The following is an 18600-nucleotide window of genomic DNA, read 5'->3' as shown; positions in this document are numbered from 1 at the left end:
AATAAATCAATTTGCAGCATTATTAAGATGAAAACAGCAATGTAAACAAAACTGTATGCCTAGAGAGTAGCAATGGCAGAAATGATGACACACTGAAGTTATTTGTGATCAGTTTCAATGATTACTTCCTCACAGAGGCTGTAAACATTTTGTCTATTAACAAACTACCGGATACTAACTATTGCCATTAGTTTAATAAACACAGATCCTAAGGAGACAAGAAAACTATTTTGCCAGTAACAATAATGGCAAAACCTTGATGGAAAAATACGTAAAATAAGGGAAAGACAACAATTTACCTCCAGAGGACTGGTGCATGGTGCACAGAAAGATGTGATAGAGACAGTTAACTTTAGCTTTTGGACTCTTGCTCTCTTTTTAATAGGAATACATGCACCTAAACACCAACACACACACAAACACACACAAAATGTACATGCTCGTGGTAGCAGCGAGACTGATTATTATTCAATATCGATTATTAAATGCTGTGGCATGGATAGATGGGGAGGGGACAGGGAAGGATCCATGAGGCAAGAAGGTGTAGCAGAGCAGTGTGAGGCAGGTCATTCACCAAATTGCTCAGAAGCTGCATAACAAGATGAAAGAAGTTTAGAGAGAGAGGGAGAGAGAGAGAGAGAGAGAGAGAGAGATGGGTGGGGGTGGACAGAAGAAAAAAGTAAGGTGAGGCAGTGGGAAAAAAGTTAGCAGTGAGGGATTGATAAGAGTGCAGGATATGCTGGAGAGACAACTGCCACCTGCATATTTAAGAGAAAATTGTGCTGCAGGAGGCATCCAAATGGCCCATGTAGTGAGGCAGCTGTTGAAGTCATTGTGGAGTGCAGCATGTTTGGCAACTGGATGGTTAAGTTTACAGTTTGCCACTTTTGTCATACCCACATAGGAAGTTGTACAGTAATTACAGCATAGCTGATATATAACATGGTTGCTTTCACATATGGCCTTGCCTTTTGTTGGGTAGATGATGCCTGTGATTGGAATGCAGTAGGGGGTGGTTGGTGAAAGTGTAGGACAGATCTTTGACCTTTGCTGACCTCAGCGGAATGACCAGTGGGGTGCAGGATTGGGAGCAGGATTGGAGTATAGATGGACAAGGATATTCTGTAAGCTGTGTGGTGTCAGGACACGACTTGGTGTGATGTGGGTAGGTTTTTGGGTAGGATATCCCTCATCTCAGGGGACAATTAGAGCTTGTCAAAGTCCCAGTGAAGGATGTTTTTGAGCTTTTCAAGGATAGTGTGACAGTAGGTGATTAGAGGAGTGCTGGTCAGTGGCAGTTGAACACGGTTACTGGTGTCAAAGGAGGAGATGGCATAGGAGATCTGACTATGAATGAGTTGGATATGATACTGTCTGCTGATAAAAGCTGTTGTACAGTTAGCAGTATACTTTGACAACTTCTGCTTTCCAATGTAGATGCAGCATCCCTTGGTGGCCAAGCTGCATGGAAGAGACATTTTGGCATGGAATGGGTGACAACAGTCAAAGTAAAGCTACTGTTGGTGTCGATATGCTTGACATGAATGGACATATTTATGGAGCCATCTGGAATGTGGAGATCAATGTCTAGGAAGGGGCTCACTGAGCTGAGAAGGACCAGATGAAGCAGATTTGGGAATATGTGTTAAGGTTATGGAGGAAGGAGCACTAGTTTTCAATGCCATGTGTCCAGATCATGAGAACACCATCAGTGAATCTGACCCAGACATCCTCCAGATTGCTCATAACTAAGTTGGCATAGGAAGGTGCCATGCACCCATGGTAGCACCATGGATTTGTTTATAGATCTTGCAGTGAAATAATTATGGGTCAGGAGGATTAGGAAAGAGTTGACCAGATTGCTATCTGGAAGACATTGGAAATGGTTGAGTATTCCATGGTTGCAAGTTCATGGGCATAGGGAATGTTGGTATATAACGTCATCACATCCGAAGTGACCAACAGGGAGTCTTGTGGTAATGGGACAGAAACTATGGAAAGGTGATGAAGGAAGTGAGCAGTGTTTTGGATGTAGGTTGGGTGATTACAGGCAATGATTTGGATGTGTTGGTCAACAAAGGCAGAGGTTCATTCAGTTGGAGCATATTACCCAACCACAATGGTATGACCAGTGGGGAGACATGTGGGGATGGGTTTGTGTGGGAGTAGGTAATAGTCAGCATTCTGGGGGTTGCTAGTATGAGGAGAGAAATGGATTCAGGAGTCAGATTTTGGGATAGACCTGAAGCCTCCAGAAGCTGCCAGAGATCTTATTCGATTTCTGGGATGGGATCATGGTCATAAGGTTTATATGCAGAGGTGTCAGAAAGTTTGCAGAGCCCCTCAGCCGTATAGTCTCTCTGATTCATGAACACTGAGGTGGTGCTTTTGTTTGCAGGAAGGATGATAAAGTCTGAATTTGTTTTCAGATTATGGATAATTGTGTGTTCCATAGGAGTGATGTTGAACTCACTGGGGAGAGATTTAGGAAAGAAAGATGATGCCAGGTTAGAAGTGTGGAATCCCTAAAATAATATCCAGAGGATGACTTGGTGAACGGGAAGGAGGGTCACCACTGATGGGATGTTGGAACTAAGAATTTTTAACATGTTGCAGTCCTGTCATCAACTGTGATAAATTAGTTGGAACTGTTTTAAACAAGGTTCTCTGTGGAGTTTTGGTTGATTGTCATCAGTGGGATGAGTGGTGAAGAAATATTTCCAATGCAGAGCATAGATAAAAAAAGGTCCTTTACAAGTCAAGCACAATTGAATTAAGGTTTGGGGCTAAGGGTGAGGCTTTTAGAAAGTACTGAGACTTCCACAGGAGTCAGAGTTTTGGCGGAAAGTTTGACAACAGTATTAAGGGATGGATGTTTAGGAGTAATCTGTTTCACAGTGAGTGGATGAAGTTTTTGGGGGTAAGGAAGGCAGATTAAGTCAGCAAGTCATGGCCGGGGAGCTAGGAAGGGTTTAAGAGGATCAGAGTGGTGAGCTCTTTCTTAGTTGTAGGTAATTCCACGCTGGCAGGAGTAGCTGGGATAGGTTGCTCAAATGATGCTGGAATTTTGTTCCAACTGTTGAAGGGCATGAGTCTTTAAATCTCTAATTCAAATTGTGAATGGCTTGGCTATTTGGCACCATGTTATTCTTCCCATTAACATAAAGCAGTACTTTTGCCAATCTGGTTTACTAGTGTACTTCCTCCATCATGCTCACTACTCTGTGCTCTGTGCTCGCTGGTGGTTCACCATGTCCTTGACTCTCCATTGTGGCAGTCAGGTCACTGTACAAAATGTAAATGTTGTGGTGTCATTCTATTCTTATTTATCCAGGACAACGATGGTTCAAACCCATCCCCGGCCATCCTGATTTAGGTTTTCTGTGATTTCCCTAAATCATTTCAGGTAAATGCCAGGATGGTTCCTTTGAAAGGGCATGGCCAATTTCCTTCCCAGTCCTTGCCTAATCTGAGCTTGTGCTCTGTCTCTAATGACCTCGTTGTCGACGGGACATTAAACTCTAATCTCCTCTTCCTCCTTTATCCAGGCAATTATCCTTTGCACCGTTTGGTGTCGCTTTGGCATTGCTTTATGTTTTACTGCCTAGCCCAAATGCTGTTTTCCGAAAATTTTATATGGTACTTCTTTTTTGTTTTCTCATGTGTGTGTGTAAAAACTGTTTTTAGCTTCAGTCTGTTTATTTTATGTTTCACACCTGATGATGAGCATGTAATAGCCCAAGACTAGCCATGGTCTAAGCATTGAAAAATAAGAAAATCTTACAACTGAAAATGTATTTTCAACTTCTACTCTAATGCTTAGTTGTGTCTGTTCCCCTGTCAGGATTATCTGAAGTAACCAACTGCCAACTCATATGAGTGGCCACCACCAAACCATGGCAAACCACAAACTTGACCATCCAGTTGCCGAACATGCTGCACATCACAACTCTAATGATTTCAACAGCTACTTCACTACATAGGCCCTTTGGAAACTCCCTTCCAGGACAGGTTTCTCTGAACTGTGCAGGTGGGAGTTGTCTTTTCAGCATATACTGCCTCTTGCGATCCCCATGGCATAAAACTCCCCTAATTTATTTCCCACTGCCTCACCTCATCTTTCCCCTTCTATCTTATGTTGATACAACTCCTTTCCCATTGAATCATATACTGCTTTCTCCCACTACTCTTTCTCCACCCCCTCTCCCTCCCCAAATGCAGACACATTTCTCTCTCTCTCTCTCTCTCTCTCTCTCTCTCTCTCCCTCCCTCTCCCTCCCTCCCTCCCTCCCTCCCTCCCTCCCTCCCCCCCCCCTCCCTCTCTCCCCACCTCCCTCTCTCCCCACCTTTTCCCCCCTCTCCACCTTTTTTTACCAATCGTCTCCCTTACTCTCTCCTCTACCTGTCTCCCTCTTCACCACCACTTTCCTCTCCTTTCATTTCCTCTATAACCCTTCCTTTCTCTACCCCTTATAATATGCTGTATCCTCTGAACTCCTTTCATCCTGTTGTGCATCTGCTAAGTCATCTAGCAAAAAACCTGCCTAACACTACCCTGGTACTCCTCCTTGCCTTGTGCAACTGTCTCTACATGCTTCCCACTTCCATCTACCCAGGCAAATACTTTCAATAATCAATATACAATAATCACTCCCACTGCTACCATGAGAGAGAGAGAGAGAGAGAGAGAGAGAGAGAGAGAGAGAGAGAGAACTCTAAAGTAAGTGTTAACTGTTTTCTGCCACATGTATCTGTACATGATGCACCAATCTGGTGCTATTGGTAAATGGTTGTCTTTTGCTTATTTTACATATTTTATCAGTAAGAATGACAATTCTTCTAGCTATGGTGGTGTTTCTTGTACAGCTTTTAAATCTTGTGTTAACTTGATATGGCAATCCTTGCACTATTTTTTAATCTACCAATCACACAAAGAAGATTTCCTGGCAGACTTAAACTAATGATAAACTAAAATACTTTTGCACTTAAGTTTTGAATGTAAAGTTATTAGTCATTAGTAGCTACAAAAGGAACAGTTTCACTGCATATGGTACGCCACCAAATCAGTGCAACAAAAGGGAACATGTCACTAATGTAGATTAGGCTAGTGAAGAAATGTTCTGCAAAAACAATACTAGAAGCAAGTCTGTAACTGTCTTAGGTGGTCTTTCTCAAGGAAACAGTTAAAGCGGGCCAAACCCTACCAGAATATACCTGGAAACAATGAAAAATTGCAGATAATGAACAAATACACACAAAGAACAGATTTTAAACTGAAGATCAATGGCACTGTAATGATGACTCTGAATTCACAACAACTAGAACAGATAAATGCAGTGCACAGTCGTTATAACTCTGAAATAGAATCATTAATACCAGCTTGTAATGTAAAACTGACGTACAACCCTTCAGCAAATAAATTTATGTAACTCTAATACTGCCTGGAAAAGTGAAACTGTAGTGTTCTTATGGTAGATGAAAACTAACATATGGAGAATTAGAATTAAGTAGACAAATAACACTGAATTAGTAACAGATAACAGTAGAAAAAGTACGAAACATGGTGGTGTGTTTGTGTACATTAATAAAACAGAGTAAGTTATTAAATTATAGATGTAAGTGAGCTCTGAACAGAATCTAACTTTGAAACTGCTGCTCTACTGTTTACAAAAGTGGAAATTTTAGCTGTCCCTGAATACTACCCTTGTTCATAGAGGGTCTCAAGATACTGGTAGTCCTGCTTCTCAAGAATAAATATTGCAGAGTGATAATGTTTGTTGACATTAATATCATCAATATTACGTTTAAACTTAGAACTGTAAGCTATTTACTTAAAACATTAGAATTGCTAAATTTTTACTGTATAAATGACAAACCTAACAGGCTGTACACATGTCTGGATGATATTAACTACAAATTTCAGTTCAGCAGAATGGAGTCTAGTACAATTAAACTAGGTATTTCTGACTATTAAGGGCTGCAGCTCAGAATTCCCCTAGATAACAAAGTAGATGCAAGTCAGACAAAAGTAATCAGATGCATTAAGCAATGGAAGCTATACAAACTAAAAAGCTAGATAAAGCTTAATGTACTGGAATGAACTAACTGCACGCAAGTGGAAGCTAATGAGTCAGTCAAAAGATTTATAGATATACTGACTGAAATCTGGCTTATTTATTAAGTACAATACCCTGATTTCACAAAAAACAAGTAATATACTCAAAATAAAGTCCAAAAATTGTCAATCATGAGCTGTAGGTGAGAATCTGGCTGACATAGTAAACCTCACAAAATCCAAGTCCATCACAGTGGTTATCATATAAATAACAGCTAGATAACAGGGCCTTAGCATTGATTGAGAACAACACACAACTGAATTTATTCTGAGCTGGAAAAAGCTGAGTAGTACCATGTGATCCTACATGTAGGTGGGAGGCATGTTGCTAGCTTGTAGCGCCATTCTTGTTGTAAAAGTGGTGATTTCTGTGCCACGGACCCTGCAATAGTGATCATAAGTATTAATATCTGAGCTACTGGATACAGCATCCCTCCCCCATGAGATGGCACATAGGGACAGTACTGACCCAACTTACACTCGCTCCAAAGATGGAAAAGGGATGGAAGGGGGAGGGGGGGGGGGGTGCACTTCCTCCATCTCAATGTTTCTGTCCACTGAGGCTGGCTACTGAAGGGCTGCTGCTGACTCTGTAATCCCACTAGCTAATGTTGTCACTGGGAGTAGCACCGTATTAGTACTGTTTTTGCCATGAAAGGTCAATGAGTCCATCTTGTCAATGGAGACCGCTGCTTCTCGCTGTGGAGAGCATACAGGAACCAATCCATGGAAACTTCAGAGAACTGGCACCTGCATGGTTCTTGCTGCTGCAACTATAGAGGATGCAGTGGAGGAGGTCAAGCCATTCGGAGCATAGCTTGTAGGTAGTATGATATAGAAAGTCCTGGAGGGTTGCCTAGACCAAAGCTGATGCTTATGGCAACACCACTGGCAGACATCTGCTCATACATCTACATCTAAATACATACTCTGCAAACCACTGAAAGTGCATGACAGATGGTAAGTCCCCATTGTACCAGTTATTAGGGCTTTTTTCTCATTCCATTCATGTTTGGCGTGCAGGAAGAATGACTGTTAAAATGCCTCTGTGCATGATATAATTAATCTAATTTTGTTCTTGTGGTCTGTATGGGAGCGATGTGAAGGAGGTTGTATATTCCTAGAGGCATCATTTAAAGCCAGTTCTTGAATCTTTGTAAGAGGGCTTTCTTGGGATAGTTCACATCTGTCTTCAGCAGTTTGTCTGTTCAGTTCCTTCAGTGTCTCTGTGACACTCTCCCCTGGGCCAACCCAAACAAAACTGTGATGATTTGTGCTGCCCTTCTCTGCATACATTCAATATCCTTTGTTAGTCCTATTTGGTATGGGTTCCTCATATGTGGGCAATTTTCTATGATGGGTTGCATAAGTGACTTGTAAGCAATCTCCTTTGTAGGCCAAATGCATTTTCCTAGTATTCTACCAAAAAATGAAGACTTCTACTTGCTTTACCTACAAATGAACGTATGTGTCGTTCCATTTCATGTCCTTACAAAGTATTACACCAAGGTATTTGTATGAAATAAACGATTCCAACTGTGACTCACAGATATTATGGTCATAGGCTGTTACATGTTATTTTGTTTTGTGAAGCACCAATTTTACATTTCTGAACACTGAAAGAAAGTCACCAATCTTCGCACTACTTTGAAATCTTACTGAGATCTGACTGAATATTTGTTCATTCTCTTTGAAACTCTACTGTAGATTACTGCATCACCTGCAAAAAGGCTGAAGTTACTATTAATATTGTTCACAAGGTCATTAACATACAACACAAACAGCAAGGAGCCTAACACACTTTCCTGGGGCTCATCCAGAGCTACATCTATTGAGGACACTCTATTGAAAGAAACTTGTTGCATCCTTCCTACCACACAATCATCAAATCACTCACAGTTTTCACTTGATACCTCCTACATTTATACTTTTGAAAATAATCATAGGTGTGGTACTAAATCAAATGCTTTTCAGAAACTGAGAATTACTATGTCCACATTATAGAGACATCATTCATCGGTCCTGGGTACTAGTTGTTGGTACCCATTCTGGCTGCTGGATAAGTATTTGCACCCACACTGTGGTGGCCATGTGGAACCCCCAGGGGCATAGATAATTTTTTGTTCTGGGGTGGGGGATGGTTCAGTTCTGTTCATAAACAAAATGTTCATTCCGGCCAGTACCTCAGAATAATTGCAGCCGAACTGTCATAAACTGTTTCAACATTTAGAATTGGAACACAAGTTGTATCTGCTGAAAATTCTGATACAAATGAATGTAAGTGAAGGCACTGCAGTAGGAAAAAAAAGTGGTGCTTATTGATGCTGATGTAAATCACTCCATAAATCACTAGTACTTGGCACCTGTAGGCTGCATGCTATGCCACAGTCCATGTCAAATGCTTTCTTTCTCAGCATAGTTGCCCATATATTGTTTACTATTTGAAGTTAGTCAGCATTGCTTAAGCTATTTCTGACAAAAAATGAAGAAATGTCACTTTTTCCTGGTGGAGTTGGAAATGGAGAGTGGTTAACACAGTTCTGAACTAATATCAGACTGAGAACAAGAAGTGCAACTAGAACTATTTTCCTGTATTTGTAACATCATCTCCATTTTCTTTAAGGTTTTCATTGGGTGATTCCAGTTTTGGTACTTTACTTTGACTAAAATGATTTAATTTTGCTTGCAGAGCACCTTTTTGAGCTGTTGGCTCCATGATATTCCTAAAAAGAGGCAATGAATATTGTGAAATATTCTGTGTTTAACTGTTGTGGCAATGTAAACCATAAATGTTGTGTGTTAAGGAAATAGAATGAAAGTAGTCTAAATAAGCTGATTTTCTAGAGCGTGTGTTTTCTAATATGTAATCAGAAACATGACAAATTACATAGAGTGAAATGTTTAAAAATTCCACAGACTGACTTTGGTAATCCTCTACAACAGGAATTCCCCGACTTTTTGCCAATGCATACCACATGGTATTTTTAAAAATTGAGTGTACAACTTTAGCCTGTTCACTTTATAGTGAATCCTGGTGTAGGGGAGGGGGCAGTGTGGGTGTGAAAGGTTGAGCAATGACTGCTGCAGGGGTAAGGAACGGTACAGGAGTAACAGTTCTTGGCATATTGCTCAGTGCTGACAACATGTGTGGTTTTTGCATTGTGCCAATCAACTTCTGTGCATGGTAGAAATGTGACACACACAAGTAATGATGTTTCGGGGAAGAACTTTTTTGCAGAGTTGTTCATGCTCAAATGTGGTACTTATTCATGACAAATAGTATGAAATTAAATTAAGCCACTTCTGAAACAAATATCCAATGAGTAAGAGAGGAATAGCGTTTAAAATATATATTAATCTTTTATATCATAGATAACATAAATCTGTTGTGCAAAAGAGTAATAACATCAAGTATAGTAAATTAGAGTCTACATCTACATCCATACTGTGCAAGCTACCTGACAGTGTGTGGTGGAGGGTACCTTGAGTACCTCTATCAGTTCTCCCTTCTATTCCAGTCTCATATTGTTCGTGGAAAGAAAGATTGTCGGTAGGCCTGTGTGTGGGCTCTAATCACTCTGATTTTATCCTCATGATATCTTCGCGAGATATACATAGGAGGGAGCAATATACTGCCTGACTTCTCTGTGAAGGTATTTTCTCGAAACTGCAACAAAAGCCTGTACTGAGCTACTGAGCGTCTCTCTTGCAGAGTCTTCCACTGTAGTTTATCTATCATCTCTGTAATGTTTTTGTGGTTACTAAATGATCCTGTAATGAAGCACGCTGCTCTCCATTGGATCTTCTGTATCTCTTCTATCAACCCTATCTGGTACGGATCCCACACCTGTGAGCAGTATTCAAGCAGTGGGCGAACAAGTGTACTGTAACCTACTTCCTTTGTTTTTGGACTGCATTTCCTTAGGATTCTTCCAATGAATCTCAGTCTGGCATCTGCTTTACTGACAATTAATTTTATATGGTCATTCCATTTTAAATCACTCCTAATGCCTACTCCCAGATAATTTATGGAATTAACTGCTTCCAGTTGCTGACCTGCTATATTGTAGCTAAATGATAATGGATCTTTCTTTCTATATATTCACAGCACATTACACTTGTCTATACTGAGATTCAATTGCCATTCCCTGCACCACGTGTCAATTCGTTGCAGATCCTCCTGCATTTCAGTACAATTTTCCATTGTTACAACCTCTTGATATACTACAGCATCATCCACAAAAAGCCTCAGTGAACTTTTGATGTTATCCACAAGGTCATTTGTATATATTGTGAATAGGAACAGTCCTACGACACTCCACTATGGCACACCTGAAATCACTCTTGCTTTAGAAGACTTCTCTCCATTGAGAATGACATGCTGAGTTCTGTTATCTAGGAACTCTTCAATCCAATCACACAATTGGTCTGATAGTCCATATGCTCTTACTTTGTTCATTAAACCTGAAATCACTCTTACTTCAGAAGACTTCTCTCCATTGAGAATACCGAGCGAGGTGGCGCAGTTGTTAGACACTGGACTCGCATTCGGGAGGACGACGGTTCAAGCCCGCGTCCGGCCATCCTGATTTAGGTTTTCTGTGATTTCCCTAAATTGCTCCAGGCAAATGCCGGGATGGTTCCTTTGAAAGGGCACGGCCGACTTCCTTCCCCATCTTTCCCTAATCCGATGAGACCGATGACCTCGCTGTCTGGTCTCCTTCCACAAAACAACCCCAACAACCCCTCCATTGAGAATGACATGCTGAGCTCTGTTATCTAGGAACTCTTCAATCCAATCACACAATTGGTCTGATAGTCCATATGCTCTTACTTTGTTCATTAAATGACTGTGTGGAACTGTATCAAATGCCTTGTGGAAGTCAAGAAACATAGCATCTACCTGGGAACCCATGTCTTTGGCCCTCTGAGTCTCGTGAATGAATAGCGCGAGCTGGGTTTCACATGATCATCTTTTTTGAAATCCATGCTGATTCCTACAGAGTAGATCTCTAGTTTCCAGAAAAGTCATTATACTCGAACATAATACGTGTTCCAAAATTCTACAACTGATCTGCACATCTGTTCGACGTCCTTTCTTGAAAACGGGGATGACCTGTGCCCTTTTCCAATCTTTTGGAATGCTGTGCTCCTCAAAATCTTTCATGGGAGCTAGTTCATTGTCTTCCAAAAAGTTTTGTGGCTTTAAATGAAAAAGTGTGGTTGCTTTGCCACTGTTCACATGTAAGTCCCTGTATTTTCTTCCTAAAATTGAAAGGTTTCTCTATTTAATGGAAAATAGTGGACATGCAACATACCATTCCCCTTTCTTTCACACTCGTGTAGTGATGCTTCAAGCAATTGACCCACACCACACTTAAACTTTTGTGTCAAGTAACTTAGGAGCTTCTTACTTTGTACATTAAGGGCAACTGCATTTGTATAATGTGTCCAAACCATACAGCTTGTCCAACTTATCTTGAGGTAATGCCCTCAATAAGGCTTAGAATTGATCAATAGGATTTGGAAATTTTTGTGACACTTGTAACTGTGCTTGCCAATCTACACTAGTTGGCAGTAATTGTAAGAGGCACTTCACTAGCCATTATGCAGTGAACTGCTCAACCTTGAGCTGTTTCATTAATTTAGCTTCATTTCATATTCATAGCTACAAGTAAGTACTAGATGTGAACATGAATATAGCCCTAAGATGCATTCATGAAACATTGTTACTTCCTTGCATCACTTCCATCACAGCAGTGGCCGCATTGCAATGCGAGCTGGAAATGCCAACATTGTGGTAGATTGCCTCCCATAAAATTCCACTGAACAAGCTATACTGCTATTAGCTTATGGCAAAAAAAGAAAAACAAGTCCACCATGCTGGATTTATGTGATTTTGCCATATTCCACAGTTTTATATTTCCTTTACCATTTTTTCAATTTGATATGGTCTGCAGGTGCAATTAATTTTTTGAAAGATTTCATGATGCCTTCAGCTGCCATTCTTTTTATTAATTATCACAGTGAAAATTATAGAATCATTGTCCAACCAGGCAAAGGATACAATCATATTTCAAATAAAAAGAACCACAGCTGAAGGCATCATGAAATCTTTCAAAAAAATTCCTTCACCATGTTATGAGTGTTTGCTGTTTTCTGGATGAACGCAACTGGAAAATACTCTCAAAATTTTGTCTTCTATTTTAAGCATAATTTGTAGGTGTGGCATATCAGGGAGGGTCAGCAGCCCTTTAGGACTGTTACCAAAATGAAATATGAATCAAAAGCAAAATTGTATATTAGGTTTACCAGACTATAGCATCGCTTCTCTGTGGCTTCCCCCTGCCCCTTGTGGGCATGGTAATTACATCTCTATAACTGAGTAATTAAATGCTTTTCATTTGGTTACAAACATTATTCTATACATTACAATATACTGCAACTCCCTTTTTGCTATCAGTGTGACAATTTTTTTTAAAAGTTCCACCAACTATACTCATATTTGTCGTTTAACTCTCATGTAAATGAACACAGCCTCAGTGACTGGTCAGTAACCATAGGACACAGTCCACTATGTATTGTTATGCCACTGGAAATAGGCCCAACTCATGTATTAAACAATGGGAACCTTAGCTAGGAATATCAACAACGTAGGAAAGGGTATATTGCTACTTATTGTAAAGAGGACATATTAAATTGCTGACAGGCACAATTAAAAGACCCTTACACATAAGCTTTCAGCCTCAGCCCTCATCAGGGAAAGAGAGACATACACCATTCATTCACACAAGGAAGAACACCACATGCAAACATGACCACCAACTCTGGCAGCTTGGGCCCGAATTCAACTATGACGTGGGATGGAAGCAGCAATCTGGAGGGGGTGGCGAAGGGGAAGGGATAGAAGCAAACAGATGGGTGGATAAAGGGGCACTGTCTGGAAAAGTGCTCAGGGATTAGAATACCAAGAGGTGCAGCATGAGCAGGCTGTGGAGTAGGGAGGTGAGGAAAACACAACAAAAAAGGGGAGGAGTTATCAATGGGGACAGTTGAAAATGTGTGCCTCAACCGGGCTTTGAACCAGGGATCTCCTGCTTGCATGGCAGATGCTCTATCTGACTGAGCCATCGAGGACACAGAGGATAGTGCAACTGCAGGGACTTATCTCTGGCACGCTTCCCGTGAGACTCAAGTTTCCAACTTACTGTCCACATACTACATTTGTAGTGTCCCTGCTCACTATACTCATTACTCCTTACTAACTTTATCCTAACACACAACTACTTCTCCTTTTAAGGGAAGGTATACAAACAAATCTGCAGCACAGCCACAGGCACCTGCATGGCATCATCCTATGCCAACCTGCTCATGGGCCATCTAGAGGAGACCTTCCTAGCCTCCCAAAATGCTAAACCCCTAGTCTGGTTCAGGTTCATTGATGATATCTTCATGATATGGACCCAGGGTCAAGCCACCCTATCTTCATTCCATCCCCATATCACACCTTCTCTCCCATCCACTTGACCCGGTCCTCCTCAACCCCGCATGCCACCTTCCTAAACGTTTGTTGAATCCTGTGCATCGATGTGACAACAAGATGCAGCATAAGTGTCAAAGTCTGTATCAGGACCAATCAGAGGACATGAAAGTGCGTCCACTTTACCATGTTGAGCTGTCGGACAACACACAACCTTGTACTGGTATTGAGACAACAATAAAGCCCATCTTTACCATTTTTGGGCAGTTCATACAGGAACTGGCTTGATCGGATGGAACAAGGATTGCAATGGCTTGTGATCCTTTACTAAGTAGAATTTTCTGCCACATAAATAGTGGTGGTATTTGGTGACATCATGCACAATAGCCAATGCTTCTTTCTCTATTTGTGAATAGTTACAGGTTTTGACAACACTTTTGATGTGAAAGCAATAGGCCTGTCATTACCTCCAATTCTGTATGAAAGCACTACACTGATTCCGTAAGAGGGAGTGTCAACTTGCAACACTTCTGGTTTATCAGGGTTAAAGTGCACCAAACATCGATCACTGAGCAATGCATCTTTAAGTTTCTGAAAAGCTTCTTATCACTCATCTGTCCAAACAAAGGGAATGCTCTTGTGATGCAAGGGATGCAATGGAGCTGCAATTTGAGCAGCATTGAGAATGAACTGAATATAATAGTTCATTTTCCCTAAAACTGACTGTAATTCTGTGACACTGCAAGGAACTGGCAGATCGCATGTGGCTAACAAATGTGACTGAAGAGGACATACACTTTGACTGTTCATGACGTGGCCAAGATACTGCAACTCAGGTTTAAGAAAATCACACTCTTCCAGTCTACACTTTAGTCCCACATCAGATAACACATGAAACAAAGAATGCAAATTTGCCACGTGTTCTTCAGTTGTATGACCTGCTATGACTATATCATCCAAATAGTTTGAACAGTTTGGTAGGTGAGCAATCAGCTGTTCCAAATACTGTTGGAAAGTGGTTGGTGCAGGAGCACTGACAAAAGGCAAATGCAAATATTTAAACAAGCCCTAATGAGTGTTCACAACACACACTTTTTGCGATTCATCAGCTAGTGGTATTTGAAAATATGTGTCGCACAAATCAATTTCTGGAAAGTAAAGACCAGGGTCTACCCTGTCATAAGATCCTCTGGGTGTGACAATGGATAAGTATCAATTACAGTTTGTGGGTTGGCTGTAGACTCAAATTCAACACAGAGGTGAATGTGACCTGAAGGTTTGGGGAGCAAAACCAGTGGATTTACCCATTGACTAGGTTGTATGGGTGCAATAGCTCCACCATCTTGCAATTCTTTATGTTCAACAGCAAATTTGTCCCATAATGCAATGGGAATAGTTATGGCCTAGCAAAATTTCAGCTGAGCATTGTCTTTTATAGTAATGTATGCAACAAAATTGTTAGTCTTGCCTAAACCTCCAGAATTTTAAAGCCAAATGAATCAAGGCCAAATGTGTTACAGTATGCATATACGAGTGATACAGGGCAGGCAAAGTACATTTCCTGAGAACAGGCATTGTCCATTATAAGCTGTCAGGTGCGTGCTAGTTTTAGACAGGGGTGAAAAGCCTAACGGTTCGTATGTGTTAAGATTCCGCAGTGTAACAGAGGCATCCCTGTCCAACTGAAATTTCATACATTTTCCACCAACATGCAAATGAACAAAAAGTTTGTTGGACTGGCGTAGCACTGAAGAAACTGTTTGCTTGCTAGTTTTGCTAATGCCCATGAAGCAATTCCGCTGGTGATCATCCATCTTGTGGATATGAATGATAGGAGGCGAGAAACAGTTGCAGTGTGAAGTTTGGCCGTGTGAAGGTTCTGACAAAAAGTTCTGCTTTGCCGTTTGACTGTGGATGGAATGGTGTACTAGTTAACTGCTGTATGCCACTTCATTTGCAGAATGTTTCAAATTCATTTGACATGAACTGAGAGCCATTGTCCAATACTATGACCTCAGGCAAACCTTCGAGGCAAGAGATAGACCAGTAAAAATTAGGTTAAAGTTCTTTAATTGCAAGAAAGGGTCAGAATATACCTATCGTGAGTGGGTAACAGATTTGCAGGGTACGAAGAGGAAATGGCAACACATATTAAGAAGAACCCAGTGCCTGATGGCCACGGATTTTCTTTTCCGTTTTGCTGGCACCTTAATTCTACATTTTATTTTCCATTTAAGGGGTGTTTACTTGCTTTAACAGTTTTTATAATAGTGTTTTTGCTAATTGGTGTTTTCAGATAGGTGTTGCAGAAATTTTCTTTTCTTGTGTGCTTATTTTTATTGCTTGCCTTGTCTGTTTTTTGTGTTTGCCTCTTGCACCCTGTGCTCAGGTGCCACAGCTGCAACCGTTACACGCAATGCAGCTAACATAGATGTTTCAGTTTCAGGTACAGCAAATAGCTATACTGCTAAACACAGTACTGCAGCTACTGGCGAACCGATCTAATAATGCAGCGCAAACTGCAACTACTGTAGCTCCTAGTGACATATCGCCTTTTTCCCCAGTTTAATGAACAACAAGAGGAATGACTCGAGTGGTTGCAATAGTTTGAAGCCCACCTAATTGCTCACTACGTACCAGGCACTGTGAACTCCATTATTTTTTGTCAATAGTAGGAAGTGCAGTGTTTCCCCTCATTCAGTAATTATTCCCTCATGCAACTCTGTGTGAACTTCCCTACAACCAGGTTATAGATTTGCTAACTAACTATTATGACCAACAAGTGAATGTGGTAGAGGCTAGGAAGGATACAACAATGTTAACCTCCTTCTCTCTGATGGCTCCATCCACACCTTCGTCCACATTAAACCCACCAGCCACCGACAGTATCTGCATTTTCCGTAAAACTGACTGTAATTCTGTGCCATTGTGAAGAACTGGCAGATCATGCATGGCTAACAAATGTGACTGAAGAGGACCCTTTCACACCAAAAAATCCCTCTCGTACCAGCTGGCCACTTGGGTACTGCATATCTGCAGTGACAAAAAAATCCCTGTCCCACTCCACTGAGGGTCTCACCAACGCCTTCACAGACAGGCACTATCCCAGACCTAGTCCATGAACAGATCTCCCATGCTATTTCCCCTCACACCCCTAATACTTCTGCCACCCTCTAGAACCGGCCATAAAGGAGCACCCCCTTTGTCACCCATTACCACCCCGGACTAGAACAAGTGAATGACATCCTTCACCAGGTATTTGATTAACTAGCATCTTTCCATGAAATGAGAGAGATCCTATCAGAGATCCTTCCAACCCCTCCTAAAGTGGTGTTCCATCACCCACCCAACCTCCACAACATCCTAGTCCATCCCCGTACCACTCCTAATCCCAAGCCCTTGCCACAAGGATCATGGAGCACTCAGGTGCAATACCTGGCCAATCCACCCACGCAGCACTTCCTACTCCAGTCCTGTCACAGGTTTATCTTACCCCATCAGGAGCTGGGCCACCTGTGAAAGTAGCCATGTCATTTACTAGTTCTGATGCAATCATTGTACAGCTTTTCATATTGGTATGAATTCCATCAATCTACCCACAGCCACTGCCAAACTGTGGCTAAGGCCAAAGTAGACCACCCTGTGGTAAAACGCACAACATGTAGCTGAATATTACATGCTTGATTTCAGTGGCTGCTTCAGCACTTGAGCCATCTAGATCCTCATCTCCACCACCAGATTTTCTGAACTGTGCTAATGAGAGTTATCCTTACAACGCATTCTGTGCTCCTGTAATTATCCCAGACTCAACCAACAGTAACATACTGTCTCTACACCCCCCCATCCAACAGTTTCCACCCCCTCTCTTGTGTTACCTCTTCCCCATCCTCATCTCCCACTCTGTTTCTTTGCTGTCCTCTGCCAACTAATCTGACCCTCTTTCCTTGCACCTCTCCTTTTTTGGTCCATTTTCCCCACCTTCCTACTCCACAACCTACTGATGCTGCACATGTTGGTATTCTAGCCCCTGCACACTCCTCCAGACAGTGCCCTTCTACCCACCCACCCATGCACTCCTATCCCTTCCCCTTTCCCACCCCCACTTGATTGCTGCTTCCATCCCATGTCACAGTTGCATTTGGGCCCGAGCTACCAGAGTTGGTTGTCATGTTTGCTTGTGGTATTCTTGCTTGTGTAAATGAATGGCGTATGTCTCTCTCTCTCTCTCTCTCTCTCTCTCTCTCTCTCTCTCTCTCTCTCTCTCTGATGAAGGCTGTGGCCAAAAGCTTACATGTGTCTTTTAATTGTGCCTGTTGGCAACTTAACATGTCCTCTTTACGGTAAGTAGAAACCTATGTTTCCCTAAACTGTTCAACTTATATACACTGAAGTTCCAAAGAAACTGGTATAGAGAGATTCAAATACAGAGGTATGTAAACAGGTCTATATAAGACAACAAGTGCCTGGTGCAGTTGTTAAATCGGTTACTGCTGCTGCAATGGCCGGTTATCAAGATTTAAGTGAGCCTGAATGTGGTGTTACAGCTGGTTCATGAGCAATGGGACACAACATCTCTGAGGTAGCGATGAAGTGGGGCTTTTCCCATAATACCATTTCATGAATGTACTGTGAATATCAGGAATCTGGTAAAACATCAAATCTCTGGCATCATTGCGGTCGGAAAAAGATCCGTCAATAATGGGACCAACAACGACTGAAGAGAACTGTCCAACGTGACAGAAGTGCAACTCTTCCACAAATTGCTGCAGATTTCAATGCTGGGCGATCAGCAAGTGTCATCGTGTGAAACATTCAACAAAACATAATCGTATGGGCTTTCAGAGCCAAAGGACTTCTTGTGTACCCTTCATGGCTGCACGACACAAAGCTTTACACCTCAGCTGGGCCCGTCACACCAACATCGGACTGTTGAGGACTGGAGACATATTGCCTGGTTGGACAAGTCTCATTTCAAATTGTATCAAGCAGATGGACATGTACAGGT

This window comes from Schistocerca americana, chromosome X (assembly GCF_021461395.2).
Source record: "Schistocerca americana isolate TAMUIC-IGC-003095 chromosome X, iqSchAmer2.1, whole genome shotgun sequence".
Classification (NCBI taxonomy): Eukaryota; Metazoa; Arthropoda; class Insecta; order Orthoptera; family Acrididae; genus Schistocerca; species Schistocerca americana.
The sequence above is the reverse complement of the archived record's forward strand: the minus strand, read 5'-3'. Positions refer to the sequence as shown.